Genomic DNA, 23217 nt, shown 5'->3' on the forward strand with positions numbered 1-23217 from the left:
AAGAAGGGAGAAAAAGAGAGAGGGGGGACACAGCCATGTTCCAACAAGAAAAAGGGACGGTGGGATGGAAAGAGGGAGTGAAAGAAGGAGAGAAGAGAAAGAGAGAGAGCTGGAGAGAGGACCCAGCCACGCTCCAACAAGTGTCAGAGAGACAGAGATAGTGAGGGAGACTCAAGGATTCATGGAATCAGTGCACGAGGAGGAGAGTGCACAAGAGGAGTGTGCACAAGAAAGGCATGTGCACGAGAGAGGAGTGTGAGAGAGGAGTGTGCACGAGAGGGGAGTGTGCACGAGAGAGGAGTGTGCACGAGGGGTGTGTATGTTAGAGGTGTTTGTCTGAAAAGATAATGCGATAACATGACTTGAGTTCTAGACCCAGTTAGACTTTTTAAAATTTGTTAACTTTTGGTTTAAGTTTTTCATTTGCAAATGAAATAACTCATTAAAATCTGTGATAAATATTATTTAAACAATGTTACGCAACAGATTTACTAATTAAGTACATAGAACTAAAAGCAAAACTTCACTGTTCAAGGTTAATGTTGATTTCAAGTCACATCAACTACATTTCTAATTTAAAACATGCACAATAACAGAGTGTGCAAATAGTCCAGAAGTGTGCACGAAGTGTGTGTAAGTGACTTGAATTCAATATATTATCTTTCTATAGTCTAGATGTACTTAAACTAGTTAAAAATATGATTTAAACAATTTACATACCAGATTTACAAGAACCAAAAAGCAAAATTTCACTAATCAACGTCAATACTGATTTGAAGTCATTTTAACGATTGTGTTTCTATTTAAAAAGCGACAGAGCGTGCACTGGATCTTGAGAAGCGGACATGCACGAGGGATGAGCGTGCACGAGGGATGAGCGTGCAGCGTGCACGAGGGATGAGCGTGCAGGAGGGATGAGCGTGCACGAGGAGGTGGTGTGACCCAGTTGTTGTGAGGATAATGGAGCAGATCGTGTGTCAGAACAACAGAAACATGAGCTGATGAGAGACACACCAAACACAGACAACAGCTACACGAGAGCGCCCGCCATTTAGAACGTGAACGCTCCATTTTACACAAAACGCACTCTTGTCAACGTTTAGCCATGTCATAATGTTGTGACCTCCTCAGAAACAGACCTGGAGCTGTGTTTTGTTCCAACATTAGACTTAAACTTAAATGTGTAATGAAACGAGTTTGATGGAAAACACCAGTTAAGCTAAATGACATTCTGTGGGAGTAAATGATTCCCCGGTCTCTCTGCTCTGTTTCCTCTCACATGTCTGGACAGAGCCGGTGTTAAACTCTCTTCTGTCTCTGGATCATTTGGTGCTCGTCGCTCGGATCAGTGAAAAGATGCACAGCGGTTTCCATGGAGACGGATGCTATCTTTAACAGAGAAAATGTACAAACAACTCAGGAGATGAGATAGGTGGACCAAAATGGGTCTAAACCAGGACTAAACCAGGACTAAACCAGGACTAAAGCAGATTTAAACCATGGTCTAACTCAGGGCTAAACCAGAACTAAACCATGATCATTATAACCCAGGATTTAACCAGGTCTAATCCGGGACCAAACTGGGACTAAACCAAATCTAAACTTCTTCCTTTCGCTCTAAGACAATGGACAGCCATGTTTCCATCAGTCTGCCCCAGTGCATGTGTGGCTTCAGGTCAAATCAGAATGACAATATATTTGTGCAAATATTGGTGGTATCGGTAAAATATCGATAAAAGTCTGTATAATTATCTCCAAAAAGGATTGCCATGGATACAGGAAAAACAAACTCAAATCACACAAGTATGTTTGAGACCTGTGGCGTCCTTCAAACTACACAAGCTGTAAACATCCTCAAATATAAAAGCTGCACTGTGTAACTTTTTTGTTGGGGGTCTGTCACCTTCTTGTTTCTATGGAGATGTCATTGCTCTGTCTGGAATGTTCCACAGTATGACATTAAACAGCTCTAACTTACATTTATTCATTTATAGGTGGTTTTATAACAGGGATTCTGTAAAACAGGCATTCTGACTGTGAGTGGGGTCGCCTCTCCACAGATCAGACCTGTAACTTGGGCTGGTGTGGTCTCCATGAAGATGGAAAAGTTTAATGCCATACTGAGAAACATTCCAGACAAAGAAATAACATCTCCATGAAGAAAAGCAAGGTGGGGCATTTGAGGGTCGTGCCCCCCCAGCAGCCATTGGTGCCCCACCCCCCAGCACAGGCCCTTATTATGACTATTAAAATGATTTTGATTGGCACATTTCACTTCGGGCTGAGGGCACAAACTTTAGCGCCCAGACCAATGACATCACAGTCTGTTTATTTAGTGTAGTGTGATTGGACAACTGTCCTGTCACTCACTCACGTGTGGATCTATTCAAATAATAGACTATTATCACGCTGATACGTAGTACTTCCGCATTCAGTGATCTTTGTGCAAGCCTACTTCCGGTGAATTGTCACTCTGTTGATTGAACTCATGATGGACGAACCGAAGTTGTTTACATAGACTACATCCCTTATAAATTTACTGAAAATATCCTTTTCCGACGTACATCATCTCATTGATCAACATTGAATCACAGCCCGCTCCAAAGTGGACAACGGACACCTACGACTATGAAGGTGAGTGGCGACTAGGGAACATAACTTTACAGTTGCCGATCCAACAAACCATCACTCCAATATTGACGTGTTATCAAACGTCCCTGCACTCCGACATTTCTTTATCCTTTGGTTGGAGTGGCAGAATCCTATTGTTGAAGGCACCACTGTGCGTAAAGGTCCTGGTTCTGCGAGTGCAGCCGAGCAGCGCGGCTACAAGGGACAGATGCGTAAGAATTTGGAACTTTATGAATGAAGAGGTTACGGGGCGTTACCGGACACTGCAGGTGGAAGCGCGCGGTGACGCGCATTTGGCTCAAGGCGAAATGATACTGCCAAGCAGAGAAACTACAAAAAACTGAATTATGTGACAATTTGGACATTTTTGTGAATGGACAGGAGCAGGAGACATTCTTTACCTGTTGGCAAAGACTAGGGCTCACGAGAATGTGCTGTAAAGCTCAGTGTGTTGCGACAGTGAAGCGGTGCCGGGCTCGCAGTCAGATAGAGACACTAAAAAGATCAAGTGATTTAGGAATCTGGATATTTTCATGAATAAGGGCTAAAATATTAGAATTATACCTGGTCATAGAGGACAGAGCGGCTTACACAGGGACCCAGAAATGCGTCGGTCCCTTATAAACTCATAAAAGTTTATAAACTCATAAAAGTTTATAAAGAGGCGGAGGCAGAAGGAAATTATTTCATAATTTAAAAAGAGCAGTGACATCTAGACATTGTTTGAGCCATTGTTGTTGTTGCACGAAGTAGATAAACCCCGCCCACAAAACCCGGAAGTGTGATAATAGTCTATTGGATACAGTATTGCTGGCTTGAAGCTGCCTCGAGTTTTTTTTTTTTTTTTTTTTTTTTTTTTTTTTTTAAGCTGCCTCGAGTTGACGTAGTGGCCACTCACTGGTACTACGTCACTCACGTCACTCACGTCACTCACGTCACTCACGTCACTCACGTCACTCACGTCACTCACGTCACTCACGTCACGTCAACCTGCTGCGTCAACTCGTAGCAGCTTCACGATTAGCGGCAGCTAGCTCCTTTAGCTTAAACCTCCACACAGGAAACCGCGATAATGTGGCAGAAGCTGTGGTCCTTTCTCGCTCAAAACTATTCTTTCGTCTGGAAAAAGTCTAGTGGATTTAGTTCTGTTAAACTTTCTCCGCCGCTCCGGCCTTTATCTGAGAATTTAATATCTTTTAACGACGGTGGAGGGCAGCATTGCGCACTGTAGCGTGTAGCTTACCGGAAACTATTAGAAGAAGAAGAAAAAGAAGCAGGAAACCGCGAGGAGAGAGTCATTATTTTAATAGATCCATGGTCAAAGAGCGGACATACAGACCCGCCGCTGGGCCCCGGGGCCCGGGCAGTCGCTCGCTGCTCTATCCGCCTTTGCCCGCTCGTTTCTGGGTGTAAAAGTTTCACCTGGGCGTAATGCAGAGGCAGAAGTCTACCTGGTGTCCCAGTGCTAAAATGGACTGACCGTAACTTTCAGATTTAAGTGAGAAGTGGGGTTAAGTTTTAGTTTTACAACCAGCTCGTGCACTCGGCTCCTGGACCTCGCGTCACGGACCTGACTGGACCAGGATTTGGACCAGTTTCATCTTTTCATATTGGACAATAGACTTTTGGAGACAGAACCAGTGGGACAGTGGACAGAGGAAACACTCTGCTTCAGTCTCTGGAGAAGGTAAGAGACTTGTTTTCATTAGTTTGGGGCAAATCTGAACATGAAGCCTCACAGGTAAATAGTGTTATAGTTTAATATTGTTTTAGTGTTATAGTGTTAATAGTTAAATAGTGTTATAGTTAAATAGTGCGTAAATGAGCTGGTGTGTGATGGAGCTGCTCAGGTTGTTCTGTCGTGTGCTGTAGGAGGTGTGTTCATGTTGTGATCGTGGCCTCTTATTGTAGTTTTGTTGACGTTGTTGTGTCTGGGTGTGAGCGGCGTGTTACGTTGTGTTGTTGCGTAAAGTTTGCGCTTGACTGTTCGTTGTGCTCTGATATTGTTCAGCCAATAGTAACCAAAATGTCTGTTTCTGGCATTCGTTATAATACTATAGCCTATATTTATAATACATATATTATTCATAATATATATTTAGAATTTTGGCCTTGGTGCCCCTCCCAAAAATTATACCACCAGCCGCCACTGGTCCTGCTTTAGTCCTGCTTTAGTCCTTGTTTAGTTCTGATTTCGTCCTGCTTTAGTCCTTGTTTAGTTCTGATTTCGTCCTGCTTTAGTCCTGGTTTAGTCCTGGCTTAGTCCTGCTTTAGTCCTGGTTTCCTCCTGCTTTAGTCCTGGTTTCCTCCTGCTTTAGTCCTGGTTTCGTCCTGCTTTAGTCCATGTTTAGTCCTGCTTTAGTCCTTGTTTAGTCCTGCTTTAGTCCTGGTTTAGTCCTTGTTTAGTCCAGCTTTAGTCCTTGTTCAGTCCTGCTTTAGTCCTTGTTTAGTCCTGCTTTAGTCCTTGTTTAGTTCTGCTTTAGTCCTGCTTTAGTCCTTGTTTAGTCCTGCTTTAGTCCTGCTTTAGTCCTTGTTTAGTCCTGGTTTCGTCCTGCTTTAGTCCTGGTTTAGTCTGGTCCCTCATGTCTCAGGTCTCTATAGGATAGTAGTGCAGATATCATGAGCCTATGCAGGTTGTTTTCACCATTGCCAGTAGCTCCAGTTTCACATTTAAGTTAGCTATTTTGTTATTTTATTATTATTATTTTTTATATCTCACATCAGGAGCAGCGTGTGGACGGTGTACCCTCATGTACCACGCCCACTACAGCCCTGGTGCTGCCCGGTGCGTGGCTATTTCTTGCCCGGTTGCTTCTTTCAGTGATGTTGTTTAGGGGTGTTTTTGACGAGAGGCTGTTGTTAAATGTTTACAACCAGTGGCAGGCCTTATTGTTTTTTTTAATAAACCTGAGCCTTTTGTTTTTGTCTTGTGTAGTATCGTCTACCACACAACCTCAACAACTATTGCAGCTAATAATAATAATAATATGAATAATAATGATAATAATAACAACACATAATGGACGCATCAAGAATCTCTGACTCCCGGTCATTGTGCAATGCATACTAGGAAGGATTCTCTGAAAAAGTGAGCATCAAACCTCCATGTTTGTTTTCCCAGTGGGATGCGTCTATTGACAAAGTCGAACTTATCACTTTTGTTTCTGGTTCTGATATTGTCATATTTTAGTTTTGGGATTCGGACATCATAATTGTGTGGTTGTTGGATCCTAACAGCAGAAAATGGCTCGAGTAATGTGTTTGTGAACTCCATAAATGCAAAAGGGAATCAGATGTGTGTGACTGCAAACCTCTGTTCAAACTGTTTCTGTTCCCAATGGAATTGAAAAATAGTGAAAGGTGAAGGTGATGGGCAGGATTGATCCACAGGAAGGACCAAAAAACCAAGAAACCTTAGACTGTCTAAATCATCCCGAGTTTGCAGAGAACAATTTTTATGTGGAGCACCAACAAAGCAAAATCCCGTTTGTTAATCGAGAGGTGCACAAGACAAACAGACTGAGCTGCACTTTCTTGTTCTTGTGATTTTACAGCAACATCACGTCTTGGTCTCTTTGCAGTGGAAGTTGTTTCTTGGTGAACAGCTGCTGCCTTTCACTTTGGTGTTGACTTTTTAAATTCGTAAGTGAGGTTGAGTGAGGGATCAGGATTTTGCTTTGTTGTTGCTCCACATACAAAATGTTCGCTGCAAACTCGGGATCATTTAGGCAGTCAAAGGTTTCCTTTTTCGTCCTTCCCGAAAAAGGGAAAAAGGTTTGATGCTCATTTTTTCGGAGAATCCTTCCCAGTATGCATTGCACAATGACCGGAAGTCTCAGATTCTGGATGTGTCTATAGAGCTCCGGGAGCTGACGTCATACCGGCTCGTCAGGCACAAGGTGTCGCCATTTTGGCAGTAATCGGCAGATCGGCTGACTCGCGCTGTACGACTCCAGCGCAATAACAGATTGTTCTCCAGACGCAGCCGCGATTCATTTCCGAATTATTTTGCCAACAATTTTCCAATACAGATAATGTAATACACAAAGATCAGAGCAAGAACCAATGTGCGAACGTGTGGCTCCAAAGTAGCAAACAGCATTTGTTATTTTAGGCTTATAATTAACCAAATAATTTTATGGAAATAGGCAATGGCTTATTCAATTGATTCAACTTTAAAAATGTCCTGCTTTTAGCCTAGTGTGAGAAATGCTACAGTCGGACTAGATCCAAACCAGAGTCCTGAACCAGCGGGAGAAGCTCCGGTTCAGGCCGGGCTCAGAGTAGCTACAGCGGGGAGTGGTGTCAGGAGCCTTGGCCTGACAAGAACGTTCCCCAGGAACAAAGAGCGCGGAGGTCGGACGCTCGGAACAACATATAACCCACCAAACTATTCACGCTTCTGTCCGGATGCTTTGCATCACCTCGGAACCAGCCGCAGTTCTTGACCGCCGGAGCGAACTGTCCAGACCTGTAGTCCACAGTGCATTCTCGCTTTTCCCGCACGGAACCAGCGTGCAGACGATGACACGGCACAGCTCAGACCCAGCCCATCAAGCACTGGTCTTGCTCGCTACCGTCTGGAACCAGCACATGGAGGACGGAGCCTCCGGACCAAGGACCAGACCGCAGACCCCGTCCTGAGGGATCTGAGCTGCGGTGAGTGCTCCTCTTTATCGCTGTTGCTGCTGCTGTTACCCGTGCTTTTGTGTTTTACGAGTTCATGATGACTCTTGAGATGAGGATGTCCCGTGGTCTTAACAGGGAACATCTGTGTTGATAATTGGAGGTATTGCTGTTCTACCAGGAAACAGAGGCATGTCAATCGGACCAATTTTGGTTCATTTGGCGATGTACTGCGGATCTGGGACGTCTTCTTCAGCGGAAATATTTTTAAAAAACACCCCCGGGGCATTATACGGTCAATGTTTAATCCATTTAATTTTGATCTGAAGCTCAATGTCTTGTGAATTAAAGTGAGTACTCCGATGGCTTGAAAAATTCAGCGGTGGCGCTATCCATTTTTACTGCCAAAATGGCGGCCCGCCCACCGTGAGTCACGTGGGGTCCGGAGCTCTATTAGACTAATAATGTGTTTGGTAGCGTTTCTGCTGTGTATGACTCCACTGTGTTAAAATATTTCTCAAATGGCAGTGCCCCCCCTGCTGGTGACCCACGTAGATGTGCTCTGACCTCTACTAATATATATTTATAAGTTTGGCCTAGACGTCCACCCAAAAAATTACCAGCCGCCACCTGCAGTTACCTATGACCAAGGAAACAAGACAAATATCTTGTCCATCTCAGGCCTAAACTTCTATTCCTGTTTGTGTTTTTGTCTTCTTCTTGTTCCGTTTGACTCATAAACGTTTGGTGTAATTGAAACTTCAGTGGTAGATTACAGATTACAGAGGAGCGCTCCCCTCGTCTGAATATTTTTATTGGACACACCCGACTCTCAGCACCCAAGGGCGACGCATTTTACACAGGCCTGAACTCAAACACAGAGGAGCCTGATGGGTGCTCTGAAACATTCAGAGAAATATAACTGTGTGTGTGTGAGAGGAGGTGAGGTACGGACATGTACGAGAAAAATACTCAAACCTTTGTTTCAGTTCCAGAGTAAAAAGTTTAAAAAAATTATACTTAAAGCTCACACATCACAATATATTACAGTAAGAAAGAGTCAACTTCTAAATAAGTAGCAGTAAAAAATAGCAAGAGATTGTTTTTAATAAGACCTAAATAATAAATGTATGTACAGTAAATGAAAAACAAATATAGTAATATAAATACAGAATATCACAGTGATATACAAGAGGTCATAAGAAAAACTGTGCAAAGATGAAATGGTGACACACAGAAATAAAGACTTATCTGTCCCGTAAGGGTGAGTTGTTGTACAGTTGTAGGGAGTATTATCTGTTCCATAAGGGTGAGTTATTGTACAGTTGTAGGGAGTATTATTTGTCCCATAAGGGTGAGTTGTTGTACAGTTGTAGGGAGTATTATCTGTTCCATAAGGGTGAGTTGTTGTACAGTTGTAGGGAGTATTATCTGTTCCATAAGGGTGAGTTGTTGTACAGTTGTAGGGAGTATTATCTGTCCCTCTATAGTCTGGTGAGCAGGAGTGTCCATGATGAAGAGCAGTTTGTCCAGTGTCCTCGTGTCTCTCACTGTGACAAATGTCTCCAGCTCACGGTCGATCACGTGAGCAGTTTTATGGATCAGTTTGTCAAGCTACCAAATGTCCAAGTCCAGGGCACTGGTCTCCACAGACTGCGAGAACATCTCCAGGAACTTGCTGTACACGTTGAAAGACCTGATCTTTCTCAGGGTCAGAGTCTCCTCATGCTCTTCTTGTACACAGCATTACTGATGTTATCTTTTTATTTGAGTAAAATGTGTCTTACTCTGGTATAATATTGTATAAGCTGCTCTTGAGGTCGAAATAAGTCTGTTGTGTGCTGTCTGCTAATTATGAAGTGTTTTATTGTACGATAATCACTGTGTTAGCATGCTAGTTGTTGTTAGGTTTGCCATCAAAACAAAACTCCTCTCTGGTCTCTGACAGTTGTGAAAAGTTCTTATGAACTCATCATTAAGGGTGTGCAAATATATTTAAATATTGATATATCGTATCGTTTAATGTGATGATACAGTATTGATATCATGGACTGCTGTATCGATACATTTTTTGGTATAATTTACTAAATTATTTTGTTACAGGCTACAGTTTTGCTTAGAGGAAGGAAACTTGTTTATGCGACACATTTTACATTTTCACTGTTTTGATGATTTAAATTAGAGATGGGCATTCGAATAAATTTTCTTAATTGATCGTCCGGAGAATTAACGATCGATTAATCTTTAACGTTTTTTATATTAAAATGATCATCATTATTATTACTATCTGCACTACTAATCTGCATAAATAAATTCAACTTTATGACATATAAACTAGATCCCGACCGATATGGATTTTGCTGTGGCCGATATGAAACCGATATATTTAGTGATGTAAAAATTCACTGTAAATGTTGAATTGTTTAAAAAACTTAGGTTTGGCTCTGGTGGATTTTAAATTGGGTTTATTTAGGCAACATTTATTGTTGTTCTGCCTCTTTACATCATATTTACAGACAGTAAGTCAGACTAATGGCATTTTTGCATCACATTCTAGACACTAGTGATGGGTATTCCAGTTCTTTTTAGAGAACCGGCTCTTTTGGCTTGGTTCACTAAAAGCTGCTGGTTCTTTTGGCTCCTAAGTGGCTCTTCAGATTGTTTTGTTGCAAGCAGGACTGAATCAGGACTGAACCAGGTCTAAACCAGGACAGAAAAAGGACTAAACCAGGACTAAAACAAATCTAGACCATGTGTAAAACAGGACTAAACCAAAACTGTGAGTGTTGGGACTCGGTCTCTATCTCGTGCCCAAAATTAGTCCTGGTTTATTTATTTTATGCTAAACTACGGCCAAATATGCTCGTTTTTTTTTTTTATCCTATGTACATGCAAATTTCTCAAAGTTTCGTTTTCAGCCGCTGTCAAACCACGAGTCTGCATGCGGCGTGAAGAGAAAAAAAGAGAGAGAAAGAGAAAACACGGCACCCAAAAAGGATCAGGCTCCCGTCGTTCGCTTCAAAGAGCCGGCTCTAAGAGCCATTTCGTTCGTGACGGACCCATAACTAGTAAAGAAAGTAGCGCTATTAGCCTTTAGCTGTAAATACGTGCGCGCCGCGGTAATTAATTATATGCGCAAATGTCATAATTCACACGTCTATTCACAGCTCATTTACATATCAGTGCAGGTCCAGTAACAAATATACGGCCAATATAGTCACTTTACAATAGACCAATAGAAAACAGTCTGTTTATGTGCGGGAGCTACAGCAGCTAACCCATAACAAATGACCAAAACTAGCTTCAAAGTCGACATATTTCCAACACTCAGCGTCACACAGGCTCCTCCCACATCACAAGTCTGTACTAATAAATGTCCTTTTAATCCAGACTCAAACCGATTGTCCTTAAAAAGAAAATAATCTCAATGTTTGGATTTATGTCTGCGAGTGTAAACAAACACACGTGAGTGACGCGACTCTGTGGTGTGTTCAGGGACAGTACGGACACACACAGACAAATGACTCCACAGATAAATACTGATGTGGAGCCACATATTAGGACATTTATCTGTAAATTGGATTAAATGAACAGAATGTAGAGAGTCTAAGCTTTATAATGACGTATAATGGCCGATAGCCGATATGCCTCCAGGTGCTCGTATCGGCCGATAATGCCGGCCAACCGATATATTGGTCGGGCTCAAATATAAACCGTAACCACTCTAGAGCCACATCAATCCGTTTGACATTAGAATGTGTTTAATGCAGCTTTGTGCAAGTCTCACAGAAACCAAACTTAAAACCTCATGGCTCATTTGCATAAACTAAGCAGGAAAAAAAAACAGCTCTTGTGCACTGATGCGGCACGACTCAGTGGAATACAGGTTAGTGTGACCATATTTGCGTTTGTCAAAACCAGGACACCGTACGGGGGGAGGGAGGTGGGGACTCGTCATCGACATTGAGCGACTCTCACCTGGCAAAACGTTTTCATGTTTTTCGGTGTCCTGATGAGCTTTTTCCCTTTGGACACCGAAACATATGTGCTACTTTGTACCCTGTGCACATGGACTCCCACTTGTCCTGACCAGAACAAAAAGCGTGGAATTTCTTGTACAAGTCATTGTTAAATACACATTTGCGCTTCGGCACGTTGCAGACTGACCCACTGTTTGTGTCTCGCTCGTTCTGAGTGTAGAGAGCTACATGTACGGTCCCCCGTTTGGTCACGCTACACTACGCGCAGCAACCTACATTCAGTTTGTCGATTAAAATGAACATAATCGATGAAATTCTTAATGATCAATTATCGATTAATCGACCAATCATGCCCATCCCTAATTTAAATGTTTGTGTTTTATATGAACTTTGCTGAAGAAGTGGTTTAACGAAGACTTTTAGTATCGCAGCCATGATTTAACCTTTATTTTTTATTGAATCATATTGAATCAATTTGAAATATATCGTACTGAATCAAATCAAATTCTGTTCTCCATGCAGATGCTGTTTTGCCTGATATGTTCCACAAAATGGCACAAAACTTTTCCATGGAGACAAGCAGACGACTCACTCCAAATCTATAATTGAATACATATAAGCTTGGTAAATTAATGCCATACTGTGGAACATTCCAGGAAAAGCCAATACTGTATGAGACGAGCGGGAAACAGAGCCCACATAAGAAAAGTTTCATGGTGTTTTGGAGCCATGTTATAATAATCCCTCATTAAAACAAGTCTGGAGAGGTTTGAGATGTCATTCATGTTTGAGTAATTTAGTGATCTCTCCCTTGACCTGTTAGGAGCAGTGGCCTCGATCTGAACCAAAGTCCGGGTCAGGAGCAGCTGGAGGAATTTTGTGCATGTTTTAAGTCGACAAGGGAACCAGAAGAAATCCACAGACCCGGGCAGAACATGCAAACTCCACCCAGAAGGTAACTCTTTACATTGAATCTTTTAATTATTTCTTCATTCTTTCCGAGTGCAGTAATGTTAGTTTGAAGTGACATTTATGTGAGTTCAGCTCAGTCTCCTGTCAGTGACTCATTTGTGAGGTGCGTTTGAAAAGATGACAGGTGCAGCTGGAGGCGGGAGGAGACACTTCACCTCATTTACACAGACAGGGCCTGAGGTTAAAGATCAGAAAAAGGACAATGTTTAAGAGAGTCTAACCCACAACCTCCTCACTAAAGACAGGCTAAACTCTGTGTTACCACGGCAACACAGGGAGGACATGCCCGCTCCACTCACAGAGATCCAGGTCTAACCTTAGTGTAATAAAGTCATCCCCCCTATAGGATTTGGACTCCCCTTTCTTTTTTCTTCAGTAGTTACTTATCTGATCATTATTTCTCATGTTATTTACTTTTATTATATATTGCTACATATTCACTTTCTTTTAAGGTATTTTAAGGAATGTTTTGATGGAGAACAACTTGGTATTTTGTGTAAATGTAATGTATTGTTAAACTTATTTTCCGCACTATGGGATGCTCTGGATTATAAGACACACTGTCATTAACTGGTTTATTTTCAAACTTTTTTCACAAATAAACATCACTAGACTTTAAAGGAAACCCAACAGTGTGATGGGTGAGTGGTTTTGTTTGTTTGTTTGTGTCGTTCACGGTGACTCTGGGCTTTGTTCAGTTGTGGCGTGTAGGGAGGGTGTGTCTGGGACCAATGGATTGTCGGCGTGTTCGTAGTGACTCAGTTGTTCAGTTGTGTCTAGAAGTGGCACATTGCACTCACTTTTTCGGTTTGTTCCTCCGTTCCATTCCCCATCGGCGTGGAGTGATGAGTGTGTCTGTGGGTGTGTTTCGCTGTGCGGTCGCTGTCTGCTCAGTGTGTGTTTGTGTGTTCTGCAGGTGGTGCGGCTTTGTAGTTTACTGAAGTCGTGCTGGGACACTCGAGTGGATTGGTGTATAGGGCGCTCTGGATTGTGGGGCGCACAGTCATGTTTTGATGGGGTTGGAGGCTTAAGAGTGCGGAAAATACTGTACTCCTTAATCATAATGTCAATTTAGGCAATGGTTTGTAAGAATAATGACCTTGAATTTAGTCATGTTGTGTTGTAATAAACATATTGGGGGTCAGATTAGTATAGTCATAGGTTTCCTCTATTTAACTACTCAACTGATCAGCCCTGTTTATTTGAACTAGGGATGGGCATTCGATGAAATTTTCTTAATCGATCGTCGGAAGAATTAATGATCGATTATCGATTAATCATTAACGTGTTTATATTAAAATGATCATCATTATTATTACTATCTGCACTACTAACCTGCATACATAAATTCAACTTTACGACATATAAACCGTAACCACTCTAGAGCCACATCAGCCCGTTTGACATTATAATGTGTTTAACGCAGTTTTGCGCAACTCTAACAAAAACGAAACTTAAAACCGCATCGCTAATTTGCATAAACTCAGCGAAGATAAAACTCCAGCTCTTGTGTCGCTGATGTGGTCAACTTCTGTTGGATTAAAAGACATGACTCAGGTGAATACAGGTTAGTGTGACCAGATTTGCGTTTTTTCAAAACCAGGACACTGTACGGGAGGTGGGAGGTGGGGACTTGTCATCGACATTGTTCGACTCTCACCTGGCAAAACTTTTTCCCACTGGACACAGAAACATATGTGCTGCTTTGTACACTGTGCACATGGACTCACACTTGTCCCGAACGCAACGGAAAGCGTGGAATTTCTTGTACAAATCATCGTTAAATACACATTTGCGTTGCAGACTGACCGACTGTTTGTGTCTCGCTCCTTCTGAGTGCAGCGAGCTACATGTACACACCTGTTTGGTCACGCTACGCACAGCAACCTACATTCGGTTTGTCGATTAAAATGAACGTAATCGATGAAATTCTTAATGATCAATTATCGATTAATCGATTAATCATGCCCATCCCTAATTTGAACAAGATTACAAATCAGTAGACATCACTTATACTACTACTACTACTACTACAACTACTTGTCTCATTTTCAATAATTTTTAACATTCAAAAGTTATAATCGACATAAAAATGCATCTGAGTTCTTCAAAAAACACTTAAATATCTCAATATGTTTTAATTTGCAGATGTAATATTAATATTCAAAGTTTTTCTATAGAATTCAAGTTCTTATGAATAAAATATAGATTTTCATAGGGGGGTCAACATACCAGAATAGGATTCTGACCCCGGGGTCAAAATACTTTATAGTGTGTTGACCCTGGGGTCACCTCACCGCGGGGTCAAAATCCTGTACCACACCGGCTCCACTGACTCTGCCTCTAATTCACTTTCTATAGAGAAACTGTCTCCTCTCTCTGTCTCTGCTGCTGTGAGCTTCGTCATTTTAATCTTAAAATATTTCGTGGTAAACTCGCTCTACATGATCCTGTTGTTTTGATGTCGTTGCTAAGCGCCCGCTCCCTGTTAAACAAGTGGTACAGGCGAGAAGGGGCATTACCGTCACCAGCCTCACTGTGCTCGGAATAAAATATGGAGCTCTTTTCCAAATTCTCTCCTGTAACTGCGAGCCGCGATGAGCTTCATTTTGATTGATTGCATTTATATAGCGCCTTTCAAGATCCTCAAAGCACTTTTTACAGTTCATTATTCAGTCACTCCACACACTACTACTGTAGCCACAGCTGCCCTGGGGCAGACTGACGGAAGCGAGGCTGCCAATCTGCGCCATCGGCCCCTCCGACCACCACCATCACTCACGCTCACACCACTTTCATACTAGGCAATGTGGTTGAAGTGTCTTGCCTAAGGACACAACAACAGTTTTTTGCCACTGGCGCCTCCTGTGGCACCTGGAATTCCCAGTGGTCTCCCATCCTGGTACTACCCAGGCCCAGCCTGCTGAGCTTCTGAGATCTGACAGGAGCTGAGCGCTGTGGGGGACGTCACTTCTCTTACTCCTCTTCTTTATAAGGATAACCACTCTGCCGCCGCTGTGTGACTTGAGAATGTGGATTTTATTCTTGTTTATTCATGAGGCACATTTTGTTCAAAACCAAAACAAAAGCAGGACTGGAGCTGGTTCAGTTTAGACTTAAAGCTTTTCTTTAATTTGGACCAGTGAGTCAACGAGGAAATAACTGAACACATGAGTTTGAGGAGATTAATAATAAGAGAGCGATGAAGAGTAAACATTATTAAAGATGTGTTGTCCTGTGGAGGAAATGAAAATTTGATTGCCTTCTTCTCCTGGAATGTTCCACGATATGACATTAACTTGTCCAACTCAAACTGGGTAACCTGCTAAGTTCTCCATCCCTCTACCTCTCCCTCTCTCTCTTCTCTCTTGTGTCCTCTCTTTCCCTTGACAATCCTTTCTTTCTCTCTTACCTTCCTCTCCCTCCACCTCCTTTATCTCAATCTCTTTTTCTTTTTTGACTCTCTCTCTCTCCCTCTCTCTCTCTTTCTCTCTTCCTCCACTATCTTCCTCTCTCTCCTCTCTCTATCTCCCTCTCCTCTCTCTCCTTTTCACTTTCTGTCTCGCCCACTCTCTCTACCTCTTCCTCTCTCTTTACTCTTGTGTTCCCTCTTTCCCATCACTACCCTCTCTTCTCCTCTATCCTCTTTCTCACACTCTCTCTCTTCTTCCCTATTCCTCTCTCTCCTCTTGCTCTCCTCTCTCTCTTCCTTCCCGTTTGTCTACCTCTCTCCATCCCTCTTTCCCGTCTCGCTCTCCTCTTCCTTCATCTCTCTCTCATCTCTCTTCCTACCTCTTTCTTTTCCTACCCCCACTTCTTTTCTCTTTCTCCATCTCCCTCTCTCTCTCTCTCTCTCTCTCTCCCTTCCTCCCCTATCTTCCACTCTCTCTTCTCTCTCACCTCCCCTCTCTCCTCTCCTCTCTCTCTGTCTCCCTCTCCTCTCTCTCTATCTCACCCACACTCTCTACCTCTTCCTCTCTCTTTACTCTTGTGTTCCCTCTTTCTCCTCTATGATCTCTTCTCCTCCTCTCTTTCCCCTCTTTCTCACGCTCTCACTCTTCTTCCCTATTCCTCCCTCTCTCTCCTCTTCCTCTCCTCTCTCTCTTCTTCCTGTTTCTCCACCTCTCTCTCCTCTTTCTCTTCTTCCCTCTTCCTCCCCTCTCTCTCCTCTTCCTCTCTTTCATCTCTCTTCCTACCTCTTTCTTTTAATACCTCTTCTTTTTTTCTCCTCTCTCTTTTCATCTCTTTCTCTCTCTCTCTTCTCTTCTCTCTCTCATCTCTCTCTCTATCTCTTCTTCTCTCTCTCTCTCTCTCTTCTCTCTCTCTCTCTTCATCTCTTTCTCTCTTCATCTCTCTCTCTCTCCATCCCTCTCTCTCTCTCTCTTTTTCTCTCTCTCTCTCTCTTCATCTCCCTTTCTTTCTCTCTCTCTCTCTCTTTCTCTCTCTCTTTCTCTTTTCATCTCTCTGTCTCTCTTTTCATTTCTATCTCTCTCTCTTCATCCCTCTTTCCCCCCTCTCTCTCTCTCTTTCTCTCTTACTCTCTTTCTCTTCATCTCTCTGTTTCTCTTTTCATCTCTCTCTCTCTCTCTTCATCTCCCTTTCTCTCTCTTCTCTCTTTCTCTCTCTCTTTTCATCTCTCTGTTTCTCTTTTCATCTCTCTCTCTCTCTCTCTTCATCCCTCTTTCCCCTCTCTTTCTCTCTCCCCCCTCTCTGTCTTTCTCTCCCTCTGTCGTTCTGCAGATGATTCCTCGGCTGGCTCCCTCTTCAAAGTCCACATCCGTCTTTCACCCAGATCTGAGACAGGAGCAGTCCCACATGCTCCTGGTTTAGTCCCACCTGATTCTGGTTTAGTCCCACATGGTCCGGTCCAGATCCAGATGGTCCTGGTTTAGTCCTGGTTCTGATCTGCCTCTTTCCCAGGACTAACTTCTGCTTTGGATATTTTTACACTAACATTTTAAGCTCCAAATATATTAAACCAAATTGGGGTCACGGCACTGAAAAAATTACCAAAATGGTGGTTTGGCGAATGTTTTGCCCAGAGACACAACAACAGAGGCAGCAGTAGCTCTGGTTCATGATGGGCTGCAGGTGCTGGTTGAGGTAGTGACCGTTCAGATCAGAGAAAACATTTTAAGTTCAAACACACTGGATTTGAGCTTTGAAACTGGCAACGCAACTGAGAGACTTTCAACGTCAACTTTATTTTTGTCCCACTAAACCACAGCTTAAAGGGACAGTCCGGAATTTTGGACATAGGACTTCATTTCCTAGTGAGCCAGAGTGTTGGAGACGTGTGGAGACGCTTTTTGAAATATTCCATCCAGTCCTTGTATAGAGGCTTTGCACCGTCACGTGTCCCCCATGGCAACGGTACCTACGCCGGGCGCCGGGCACACTATGTCATTGACTTCAGCAGCATTGGAGAAACATGGGCAGGTTTTGTTGTGTATTTGGCTGTTCTAGTCTGGAAATTTCTCATCAGGAGCTCAAACAAGGGAATTATCGAAAAAAAAGTTATGGCTAAAGTTATGGTTAAAGGGTTATGGCTAGAGAACATAAACCGTGAAGAGATTTCCAATGGTGCCATCAAGACACCTGAAGTTTCATCAAGGTATTTGCTATTTAAATTGTTTCATAGTTTATTTAATGAAAGAAGCACATTTACTGACCGAAAATTTCATTCATTTATCCAGGAAAACCCGCACTAGTTTACGATTCAACGAACCCACACTGGGCTCCTATGATCAACATGGAGCACGAGTTCGAAGAGTCTGTGAGCCGAACCTCGAAAGAATCGGCCATGAAAAGATCCTCGCGAACGTTATAAAGATCCGCTCACAAAAATGATTCATTCTAGAAAACATAGTTGTGGATAAACAAGACAATAAAGAAAACATGGGTCCTACGACGAGTGACATGTTTATATGTGCGCTGGAAGATCCAGTTTCTACTGCCACTCACACTGCAAATGTTTTCTTTTTACATTTTAGTTCAGTAAATGTGCTTCTCTCATTAATAAACTATGAAAACTATTTAAATAGCAAATACCTTTGATGAAAGTGACGTGAGTGTGTCTTGATAGGACCAATAATATATATATATATATATATATTATATATATTTATGACATAATTCCTGTCTTTTTTTGATAATTCCCTTGTTTGAGCTCCTGATGAGTCATTTCCAGAGGAACGAATCTTTTATCCTTTTCAGAGCGTCTAGAACAACCAAATACACAACAAAACCTGCCCATGTTTCTCTGATGCTACTGAAGTCAATGACATAGTGTGCCTGGTGTCATGGCAGCGTAGTTACTGTTGCCATGGGGGACACGTGACGGTGCAAAGCCTCTATTTGCAGAGGTCACTGGTGTCAATGGTCATAGTTTATCCTGCCACTAAAAACAGTCTTACCCACTCCACAAAACCCCCCAAACAAATCTATTATTACACCAGACTGTCCATGTCAATGTCTGTGTTGATAGAATCATTTTAGAAGTAAAACCAACCTTGTATTTGAAGGATTTCTGTCTGAGCAGCAGAAGCAGTGAGTTGTACTAACTGATAGAAAGTTCAGTAGCGGTGGACTGATATATGAGAAAATAGTCCCTCAACATGCGACGATTCATGTGATGCAAGGTTAGTTTTATTTTAAACATTATTCTATCAACACAGACATTCACATGGACAGTCTGGTGTAATAATAGATTTGTTTGGGGTGTTTTGTGGAGTGGGTAAGACTGTTTTTAGTGGCAGGATAAACGATGACCATTGACATGCACTAGTCTAGCACCAGTGACCTCTGCAAATACAAGGACTGGATGGAAGATTTCAAAAAGTGTCTCCACACATCTCCAACACTCTGGACCACTAGGAAATGAGGTCCTTTGTCCAAAATTCTGAACTTTGTCTTTAAGTTTAGCTCAACAATGTAGACAAACATTCCCTTAAAAACAGGCAAAAAAAAAGAGAACAGGAGATGTAACCGCATTTCACCACGACTGATCCAAGCTATAAGAGCATTCATCTTGGTTATGTCTTCAGAAATAAAGGAAGTCCGAGCTCTCCTGAGTCCTGATCCGGAACATTCTCAGACACCACCCAGAAGGAAGGAGGTTAAACTCCTCACAGGGCAGGTGTTCAGGGCTCTGCATTATTTGTTGGGCCTCGTAAACCATCCTTCTGTTGTAGACGTCCTGCAGCTGGGACTACTGTAAGCCCACAAGTTTACCTGACACTTTGACCAACTGAGTTACGGCTGAATTATAGTTCTGCGTTGACTCAACGCACCATGCTGCCGTTGCTTTTTCGCCGTCATTTTTGATTTATGGATCTGCGTTGATGTCTATGCGCCGCAAAGTAATTCACCGCCACAATGCAAAGAGGCTACGATTGTGTTTGTGTAAGCAAAATGAAACAGGAAAGTGGAGTACCAGAAAGGTCTAGAGCGGTGGGAGCTTTTCCTTGCAGTCTGTGTCATTTTTACACGTAGTTACAAAATTTCGGAGGTGCCCATCGGTGGACACAGACGCTCTGCAGAGGGGGTTCACGACGAATAGATTCAATATGACCCATTTTATCAGAGTTTTAAGAACATTACTGACGTTAAAAGAACTGATTTTCCTTCAAAAGAACAGACTCATGTGAGGCTCATGCTGCTTTCTGATTGGAGCATAATCTTGAACCAAAACAAACAATTATAATATAAACAACTTGTCCAATCATGTCCAATGTTTTTGTAATTAAGAATAAATAAGTATCACTAGTGTAGAGTCGATAAAAGCTGTTTTTGATTTGAACATGTCCTCACATTTTGAATACGTCATATAATAATAATATTAATACATAACACTTGTGTAGAGCTTTTGAACATACTCAGAAATGCTTTAGATGAAAAGACAAAAGAAATAGGACAGGAGGTGGGAGGAGGAGACAGGAGGTGGTGAGAGGAGGAGACAGGAGGTGGTGAGAGGAGGAGACAGGAGGTGGTGAGGAGAGGAGGAGACAGGAGGTGGAGAGGAGGAGACAGGAGGCGGAGGGAGGAGGAGACAGGAGGTTGGAGGAGGAGACAGGAGGTGAGAGGAGGAGACAGGAGGGAGGAGAGGAGGAGACAGGAGGGGCAGAGAGGAGGAGACAGGAGGCGGCGGAGGAGGAGGAGACAGGAGGTGGCGAGAGGAGGAGACAGGAGGCGGCGGGAGGAGGAGACAGGAGGGCGGTGAGAGGAGGAGACAGGAGGCGGTGGGAGGAGAGAGGAGGCGGTGGTGGGAGGAGAACAGGAGGCGTGGTGGGAGGAACAGGAGGCGGTGGTGGGAGGAGACAGGAGGCGGTGGTGAGGAGGAGACAGGAGGTGAGAGGAGGAGACAGGAGGCGGAGGGAGGAGGAGACAGGAGGGGTGAGAGGAGGAGACAGGAGGCGGCGGGAGGAGGAGACAGGAGGTGGAGGAGGAGACAGGAGTGGTGAGAGGAGGAGACAGGAGGTGGGAGGAGGAACAGGGGTGAGAGGAGAGACAGTGGGAGGGAGGAGGAGACAGGAGGTGAGGAGGAGGAGACAGGAGGTGGTGAGAGGAGGAGACAGGAGGTGGTGAGAGGAGGAGACAGGAGGCGGGTGAGAGGAGGAGACAGGAGGTGGTGGGAGGAGGAGACAGGAGGTGGAGAGGAGGAGACAGGAGGTGGTGAGGAGGAGACAGGAGGCGGTGAGAGGAGGAGACAGGAGGCGGTGAGAGGAGGAGACAGGAGTTGGCGAGAGGAGGAGACAGGAGTTGGCGAGAGGAGGAGACAGGAGTTGGTGAGGGGAGGAGACAGGAGGTGGAGACACAAATAGGGAAATTCAAATAAAAACCTTACATACTGTTCCTTTAAAACCCTCAGGAGCACTTTTTGGAGAAGACGGCACCTTATGACATCACATCGTGGGACAGGGTGTTTTGACTGACATATCTGCGTTCCTCTGCGTTGTCCTACGAGCAGCTGCGGCGTCGCTCGTCTCCTTTTGTCCCGCCTCATTCCGGGCTTTGACCTTCGACCCCTGCGTGTGACATTTGAGGGTCGTGTTACCGTAGCGACGCTCAGATACAGCAGCTGGACATGAGTTTGGACTGTCTGAGGGACGAGTGAGGCTGTGAGGGAGGAAAACATCACAATCACAAATGTTTGGCTCAGGAAATCAAATAATTAGAATTTCAAACAATTATTTCTGTTTCTGATCAATGTTGTAATGTAGTTTCCTCATCAAAAACAGACCTGGAGTTGTGTTTCGTTTATTTCACGCATGTTTAACACACAAACATTAATATTTAGACTGAGTTCTTCTCTCAAACTGAAAACATTCATCTCCACCTTGTGATGTCACACAAGAAGGGCTCCACTGTGTTTTTAAACTCCATACACCTTCACTAAAATCATCTGGGTAATTTGAGCTCTTAGAAATCTCTACTGGACTAAAGGTAAAAGAAGCTGTTCACTTGAAAACTACCTCTTCATGACATCACAAGGTGGAGCAGAGCATTTTGAGCTTTGGAGATATAGACTCAAACATGTGTGAATGAAACAAAACAGAACTCCAGGTCTGTTGTTGATGAGGTAACAACATTATAACATGACATGAAGCTCACAAGAGTCAAATTTGTGTAATATAGAACCTTTAAAATGAACTTCCAGTAGTTCTATTTTTTAAAAGTTTTTAAAGACGGTAGAAATCAGATACAGAGTCTTTCACAGTACACAGTAAATTTTGAGACAGAACCAGTCCACCCTACAAAGGCAGATGCTGTTACACCCTGGTTGGTCAAAAATAATGTAATTTTGTTTGTATTTGAGAGCTCCTTTATCATGTGAATAAATATCATGAAAAATATTGATCTCTAAATTGTGCTCTGCCTTTGTGTCATGAGCCAAAAATAAGGAGTCGTGTAAAGGCAAAAGGCAGGAACAGTGTATGTTTTGTTTGTTATTTAGTTCATAAATATATTTTATTTTCAAATCCAACCTCTCTCCTCCTCCTTTTTGTTGTGGCCTTGGCACAGGGTCTTAACACATAAAGCAAAAATACCTTTGTATTCAGTTATACTTCAATGATCTTTAATATGAAAGTATTTGGTGTATTTATTCATACAGTACACACTATACTCCCTTTTATTTATTTTTTTAAAAACACTGTTTATTGTGTGTTTGACATCCAATACACAGTGCCAGTCCATAAAATAAGACATCAGACATGTCAAAAAGATTAATCAGCCTTTCAAGGTATACAAAAATATACATGTCATTATATTTGTCAATATAATATCTTGGGACCCTTATAGATTATAAATATTCTGTGTTGGATGATAGTCAAAGTCACTTGTGTGTCAAACTGTTTCACTGTGTAAGTGTCTCTGCATGATCCTGATCAGCACTAAACAGGAAATCCAAAACTCTTCTTCATCATTTCAAACAAACACATGATGACTGGAGCTTGGTGACGTGTTCTTATCATGGATGAAAGTCAAGGCAGTGTCACAGGTTCGTCCAAAATAAATGTAAAGAAATGACGGCTCAGTCGAAAAAACTTCACTTAAGTGTGTTTTTATTCACACTACAACCCAATGTGCAGAGTCGAATATTTACCATGAGAATGATGAAGTAAAGTTGAAAAAAAAAAAAAGTATTTACAATAATATTTACAGTGATAGCACTTACAGTAGCCAGCACCCACATAGTCAGGCCAAAACAGACCAAATGACTGGAGCTCTCCCCTTAAATACCCCTTAGCCCCTCCCCCTGGGCTAACCAATTAATGAAAAATGGGGTTTTAAGGATTTAACATGAGCAAAACTGTACTCATGAACATAAATCAACTTGGAAATTAACATAAAAATGACTTAAAGAAGCCCTCATGTGGCTATTCTCAATTCAATGTAGATAACTTAAAAACAAAATAAACACACAAATAGACCGCAATGGTTGAGTCCGAGATCATGTGACCAGATGGATACAGCTGCAGGTAAGGCTTTCGGGCCAGAGGAAGAC

This window comes from Boleophthalmus pectinirostris, unplaced genomic scaffold (genome assembly GCF_026225935.1).
Source record: "Boleophthalmus pectinirostris isolate CB_2022bp ecotype Guang Dong unplaced genomic scaffold, ASM2622593v1 HiC_scaffold_10, whole genome shotgun sequence".
NCBI lineage: Eukaryota > Metazoa > Chordata > Actinopteri > Gobiiformes > Gobiidae > Boleophthalmus > Boleophthalmus pectinirostris.